The sequence below is a fragment of the Convolutriloba macropyga genome, unplaced genomic scaffold, assembly GCF_964194025.1.
Source record: "Convolutriloba macropyga unplaced genomic scaffold, txConMacr16.3 SCAFFOLD_4593, whole genome shotgun sequence".
Classification (NCBI taxonomy): domain Eukaryota; kingdom Metazoa; phylum Xenacoelomorpha; order Acoela; family Convolutidae; genus Convolutriloba; species Convolutriloba macropyga.
Window position 1 is genome coordinate 1 of NW_027450610.1, and position 7,500 is coordinate 7,500.

The following is a 7,500-nucleotide window of genomic DNA, read 5'->3' on the forward strand; positions in this document are numbered from 1 at the left end:
TGTCGACAGCTGAGAACTGTTCTCTAACCAATAGAAGGTGAAACTTCTGTATGTGAAAAGGCAATTTGAGCGAGATTTCTTAGCAGACTAGTATTATGTTGTTTCTAGTAGGCGAAAGCCGAAACATCAACATGTGAAAATCTGATATTAAATCCTCAATCATTTTCCCTAGTATTATACAGCTACTAGTAGCCGTAATTGGTCAGGGAAACATTGTTGACCGGTGAAACTTCACATGGGAAAGACACACAAATTACTTGACAAAACAATAAGTATTATGCTGTTTCTAGTATGCGAAAGCAGAAACATCAGCATGTGAAAGTTGTGAAGTTGAAAAGTTTTTGTGTTGAGTACGGTGTTGTTACTAGTAACCATGTCGACAGCTGGAAAGCTGTTCTCTAACCAATAAAAGGTAAAACTTCTGTATCTGAAGAGGCGGCGTGATTGAGATTTTTAACAGACTAGTATTATGTTGTTTCTAGTAGGCGAGAGCCGAAACATCGACATGTGAACATCTGGTTTTTAAATCATGAGTCAATTCTCCCTAGTATGATACAGTTGTTAGCCGGTATTGGTAACAGTAGAACAGAGATTTGGAGGGCAAAACCTGCTCATGGGAAATGCTCACAGAGCGCTATCTACCAGTACACATAGTATTATGCTGTTTCTAGTACGCGCGAGCCGAAACATCAGCATGTGAAATGTGTAATCGTGGGTAACTCTAAGTGTGTAGAGTACTGTGTAGTAACTAGTAGCCATGCCAAAGCATGCATTGAAACTCTTCGTGATTTAAAAAGCTCAAAGCAAGATTGACGAGGCCGCAAGGCTATGTCTTTCTAAATTCGAACAAATCGAAAGATTGTTCAAAGTACAATTAAACTGATTGATCCTGTCAGTTGCCATATGCTTGTCTGAAAGACTAAGCCATGCATGTGCAAGCGAAGCTTGAAAAAGTGGAACCGCGAATGGCTCATTAAATCAGTTACTATCTATTAGTTGATTTGCAAGCTAAATGAATAACTGCGGTAACCCTGCAGCTAATGCATGCTGATTGTCCGACACTGTCGGAGACTTTTACAAGACTACACCGGGTGATTTGCTAAGTACAGACACATCCCGTGATGAGTCCTAGTAACTGAAAGATCCCAGATAGCTTCGGCTTGGGGACGGAACTTCCGAATTTCTGACCTATCAACCTATGATGGTAGTGTAACGGACTACCATGGTTGTGACGGGTAACGGGGAATCAGGGTTCGATTCCGGAGAGGGAGCCTTAGAAACGGCTACCACATCCAAGGAAGGCAGCAGGCACGCAAATTACCCACTCTCCGCACGAGGAGGTAGTGACTAGAAATAATGATATGAACCTTTATGGTTTGTAATCAGAATGGAATGGACTTAAAAGCTCCATTGATGAACGAGTAGAGGGCAAGTCTGGTGCCAGCAGCCGCGGTAATACCAGCCTCTACAAGCGTATGCAATAGTTGCTGCGTTTAAAAAGCTCATAGTTGGATCTGTTTGAGTAGAACGGCAACATGGTCTTCAGTTAAATCTGTTGACTCGTTCCGCTCATCCTTCGCATCGAAGAAATAGTTTGCACTTAAATGTGACGAACTGTGGAAACGGTGTTTTCACCCTGAGAAAATTAGAGTGTTCAAAGCATCCTTTGGGATCGAATAATAAAGCATGGAATAATGGAGAATGACCCGCTACTCGATTGATGCCGGTTGGCTGAGTGCGGTAATGATTGAAAGGAACAGACGGGGGCATTTGTATTGCTACGTTAGAGGTGAAATTCTTGGATCGTGGCAAGACAAACTACTGCGAAAGCATTTGCCAAGAATGTTTTCATTAATCAAGAACGAAAGTCAGAGTATTGAAGAGGATTAGATACCCTCGTAATTCTGACCATAAACTATACCAACCTACAATTTGTCAAAGTCGATCTTGACTTGGCAAGAGATTAACCGGGAAACCAAAGTTTATTGGTTCCGGGGGAAGTATGGTTGCAAAATCGAAACTTAAAGGAATTGACGGAAGGGCACCACCAGGAGTGGAGCCTGCGGCTTAATTTGACTCAACACGGGAAAACTCACCCGGTCCAGACATCTTAAGGATTGACAGATTGAATATCTTTCATGATTATATGGGCGGTGGTGCATGGCCGTTCTTAGTTAGTGGAGTGATCTGTCTGGTTAATTCCGATAACGAACGAGATCTTCTCCATCTAAATAATGAAATTCACTATATGTGAATTCAAACACTTCTTAGAGGAACTATGCGGAATTAAATACCGCAGATGAAGTGAGGCTATAACAGGTCTGTGATGCCCTTAGATGTTCTGGACTGCACGCGCGCTACACTGTGTACTTTTAGATTGAGTACTCAGCCCTTGGTCCGAAATGGACTGGGCAATCAGAGAAAAGTACAGCGCTTCAAGGGGATCGTCTGTTGTAACTTGCAGACGTGAACCAGGAATTCCTGGTACTTATGAGTCAACAACTCATAGGGATTACGTCCCTGCCCTTTGTACACACCGCCCGTCGCTACTACTGATTGGATAGTTAAGCAAGAATTGCAAATTCCTACTGTTGGGACTTCGGTCTCCGGCAACGGGATGAAGCGGATCGAGCTTAATTGTCTAGAGGAAGTAAAAGTCGTAACAAGGTTTCCGTAGGGGAACCTGCGGAAGGATCAGTGATTGATTCCTTCGGGCATGGCTGCTGGTAGAGGCCATGTCTGTAGTGCGCATGACTCTCTGTCGCTAGAGATTGCTTGGCAACCAATCTCGAATTATGTATCGAGCTCAAAAACTACTTGTGTGGATACATAGTTCAGCAGTCATGGCAAGGGACTGCTTAAAGGGAGACTAGTTAGCAAAAGCAGCCTAGCAGAACTGCAGCTATCTAGATCTCAGAAGCTGGGTTATAGAAGCCCAGCTATAGACTTGTGAATGAGAAAGGCCTAAAAAGGTCCACAAGTCGCGTGGTTAGAACCGACACGCAAAAATCCCAGCGAGTGACAGAGCGTTGCGCTGTTCAGTGGGAAAGAGTTGAGCTACTCGGGGCGCCCACTGAACTTGCTCCGAGCCAAAGGCTCGAAAAAACACAGCTTAGCCTCAGATCCTTTACATAGAAGGCTAGCTAAAATAAACTTACCTTGGACGAGGGTAAAGTTTAGTCAGTTCTTAGGGGAGAGTAATCCACAGCTTCTCGCCCTCTGAACATTCTCCCAGATATGTAGGTCTGGGAGAGTCTCCTCCTGTTCTTCGGAATCTGGAGGTAGACAAAGACAGTACGATACGATCTTGCATCGGGATGACTAACCGATAATGATCATAATCTGACAATTTTTCCGGCTTGAGGCACCGGAGTCAGATTAAAGACACATACTGAACTAAAGGCGTATGTGCAAAGCTTGTCGGAGTGTAGAGAGTCAAGCTGAGTTGACTCGTCACGTGGTGATGACAACAGCCATGTGCAAAACACTCACAACTTTATCGTCTATGTGGAAAAGGTTGCTAACAGCGCTCTCTATGAGAGGCCCTCGCATATAACTATACGAGGAAAAGGCGATAGAGTTGTTTGAATGTGGGGCAGGTTCATCGACAAGCTAAGTTGATCACATTCTTGTTGTGGCATCCTACTAGAATTGGTCACGGTCTGCACCAACTCTCCCCAAGTTGGCCAGACTTAAAACTAGAAATAAGGTTTGCAGCTATGTGAACCTAGAAACTGTAAAGGAGTTGAAAGAACTTAAAGGAATTGAAAGAGGCCTTGAGGTATATCCTCTTGGTAAAGACCCACAAAAGCTCACAAAAGTGGCTTCGAAGGGCAAAACTGGTTCATCCAAAACAATTGGAGAGCTTAAAGCAGAACCAATTCGAATGAAACACTATTGGTGAAACTTCATCATGAGAACGTCACAAGCTGATCACGCTCTATGATATGACTAGTATTATGTTGCTTCTAGTAGGCTAAGCGCAAGCCGAAACATCAACATGTGAAAGTCGTAGAATTTTGCAATCAAACTGTGGCTAGTACTGTGATGTTACTAGTAACCTGGTGTTCCGTCATATGGCCAAGAGAGCATTTGAAGGCGAAACTTCTGCATGGGAAAGCTGCATCATGATCAAAATTTTATATCGAGTATTATGTTGACGTTAGTAGGCCTTGGCCGAAAACGCAGCATGTGAAAGGTATAGATAAAAGTTATTGTTGCAGTCAGTACTGTGTAGTTACTAGTAGCTGGATTTAAGCTCAAAATGAGACACTGTTGGTGAAACTTCATCATGAGAATGTCACAAGCTGATCAAGCTCTATGATATGACTAGTATTATGTTGCTTCTAGTAGGCTAAGCGCAAGCCGAAACATCAACATGTGAAAGTCGTAGAATTTTGCGATCAAATTGTGGCTAGTACTGTGATGTTACTAGTAACCTTGTGTTACGTCATATGGCCAAGAGAGCATTTGAAGGCGAAACTTCTGCATGGGGAAGCTGCATCATGAACAAAAGTTTATATCGAGTATTATGTTGACATTAGTAGGCCCTGGCCGAAAGCGCAGCATGTGAAAGGTATAGATAAAAGTTATCGTTGCAGTCAGTACTGTGTAGTTACTAGTAGCTGGATTTAAGCTCGAAATGAGACACTGTTGGTGAAACTTCATCATGAGAACGTCACAAGCTGATCACGCTCCATGATATGACTAGTATTATGTTGCTTCTAGTAGGCTAAGCGCAAGCCGAAACATCAACATGTGAAAGTCGTAGAATTTTGCGATCAAATTGTGGCTAGTACTGTGATGTTACTAGTAACCTTGTGTTACGTCATATGGCCAAGAGAGCATTTGAAGGCGAAACTTCTGCATGGGGAAGCTGCATCATGAACAAAAGTTTATATCGAGTATTATGTTGACGTTAGTAGGCCCTGGCCGAAAGCGCAGCATGTGAAAGGTATAGATAAAAGTTAGCGTTGCAGTCAGTACTGTGTAGTTACTAGTAGCTGGATTTAAGCTCGAAATGAGACACTGTTGGTGAAACTTCATCATGAGAACGTCACAAGCTGATCACGCTCTATGATATGACTAGTATTATGTTGCTTCTAGTAGGCTAAGCGCAAGCCGAAACATCAACATGTGAAAGTCGTAGAATTTTGCAATCAAACTGTGGCTAGTACTGTGATGTTACTAGTAACCTTTTCTTACGTCATATGGCCAAGAGAGCATTTGAAGGCGAAACTTCTGCATGGGGAAGCTGCATCATGAACAAAAGTTTATATCGAGTATTATGTTGACGTTAGTAGGCCCTGGCCGAAAGCGCAGCATGTGAAAGGTATAGATAAAAGTTATCGTTGCAGTCAGTACTGTGTAGTTACTAGTAGCTGGATTTAAGCTCGAAGTGAGACACTGTTGGTGAAACTTCATCATGAGAACGTCACAAGCTGATCACGCTCTATGATATGACTAGTATTATGTTGCTTATAGTAGGCTAAGCGCAAGCCGAAACATCAACATGTGAAAGTCGTAGAATTTTGCGATCAAACTGTGGCTAGTACTTTGATGATGCTTGTAGCCAACCGAATTGGTTGAAAAGCCCAATAAGTAAGCTAACTTGGGAGAGCTTGTTGGAAACCAAATGCTACTAGATTGGTCCAAATACATCCTTCAACAGGGGATCACTTGGCTCGCTTTACGAAGAGGAGCACAGCTATATGTGTTAATTCGGTATGAATCGCAAGATTTGTTTACCGACCTCTCTAACGCAAAAGGCGGTCTCGGCTTCGGCTGTTGACTGCGTCCGATTCAGGGTTATATAACTCTCGATTGAACACATTGATGTTCTATTGTTGGTGCTTCCAATAAAATTGGAACACTTAAAGCAGAACCGATTCAAATAATAGCATTCTGATCAATGATTGCATTCCTTGATCAAGAACTGCTGGAGTCATTGTGATGGCGAATTTTCTTCATAAGAAAATTGCAAAGAGACGGAACTTAATGAGACTAGTATTATGTTGTTTCTAGTAAGCGGAAGCTGAAACAGCAACATGTGAAAATCAAGTTTTGTTCAATGATCTCGAGGCGATAAGTACTATGAAGCAACTAGTAGCCTAAGCATGACTCAGATTTGAGACAGTCAAAAAGACTGGCGAAACTTCTTCACATGAAAGTTACATAGAGAACTACAAATGTATACAGCGAGTATTATGTTGTTTCTAGTAGGCGAAAGCTGAAACATCAACATGTGAAAGTTGTCTGCAAACTGTAGAACGATATGTGATTAGTACTGTGCTGTTACTAGTAGCCAGTCTGACTGTAGAAGCCAAGACAAAGGGAAACTAATGCATCTGAAAAGGACAAGTTATGGAAAGGTATGCACGATAAGTATTATGTTGTTTCTAGTAAGCGGCAGCTGAAACATCAACATGTGAACGTCGTTGTGTACAGTAACCTAGAACTATATAGTCCTTAGTAACGTGCATTTACTAGTACCTGTAATTGGTATTCAGACTCAGGCAGTTTGGAATAGTTTGGCAAAGATGCACCAGAGAAAACTGGGATTTGATACAGAAATTGTTGAATACAAGTATTATGCTGCTTCTAGTAGGTTGAATCCGAAACATCAGCATGTGAAAATTGAAAACATTTCTGGTTCGAATTGTCACAAGTATTTGGTGATCTGAGTAGCCAAACTCACTACAACGCCAATTGAAGGCAAAAATTCTCAACGGGAAAAGCTATTCTCATTGAATGAGCTAACAAGACGAGTATTATGTTGCTTCTAGTAGGCGAAAGCCAAAACATCAACATGTGAAAGTCTTGCTGAACAAATTTAATGTTGTTGAGCTCAGTACCGTGTGAATTAGTAGCCATAATTGGCGAGCGAAAATTGAACTGGCGAAACTTCGTCTTTGGAAAATTGCAGATGCCGAGCACTTATTTTGCAACGAGTATTATGTTGACTGTAGTAAGCGAAAGCCGAAACAGCAACATGTGAAAGCTGTTGAAATTTGTGGTCATTTTGCAATAAGTACAAGGAGTGTAACTAGTAGCCAGGTCAAAATTTGGGATAAGAATGAGCAAAAATTCTGCATGAGAACAGTTGAAATTATGAAACTAAATTACAAAGACTAGTATTATGTTGTTTCGAGTACGCGAAAGCGGAAACATCAACATGTGAACGTTTGTAACGAAGTTTCGTTAATTTTCAGCCTAGTACTGAGCAAGAACGAGTAGCCTCATCTCCAATCCCACGCAAAATGTAGTGAAATATGTGAGTGAACCTTATTCACGGTGAGGGTTTCCCGAGGTCTGTATTGCAGCGAGTATTATGTTGCTTCTAGTAAGCGAAAGCTGAAACAACAACATTTGAAAGTTGGAATTAATGACTGAATGGAAACTTCGACCTGTGTTTGATAGTAGTAGCGAACAAAACTGCTGAATCGGTTTCTGTCTCATATTGGTCAGTGAACCAATTAAGAGACAATCAACTACATAACC

At 41.8% G+C, this 7,500-nt stretch overlaps 1 non-coding gene and 1 pseudogene across 1 annotated transcript in view; both read left to right on the forward strand.

Annotated features, from left to right (window-relative positions):
• Positions 1-5,659: 5,659 nt before the first annotated feature.
• LOC142356032 (5.8S ribosomal RNA) lies at positions 5,660-5,811 on the forward strand (annotated as a pseudogene).
• Positions 5,812-7,494: 1,683 nt separating this feature from the next.
• LOC142356033 (large subunit ribosomal RNA) overlaps positions 7,495-7,500 on the forward strand; it is a 3,522-nt gene continuing 3,516 nt past the window's right edge. The window contains exon 1 of the ribosomal RNA XR_012761348.1: positions 7,495-7,500. This exon is cut by the window's right edge and continues 3,516 nt beyond it. This is a non-coding gene — a ribosomal RNA (large subunit ribosomal RNA).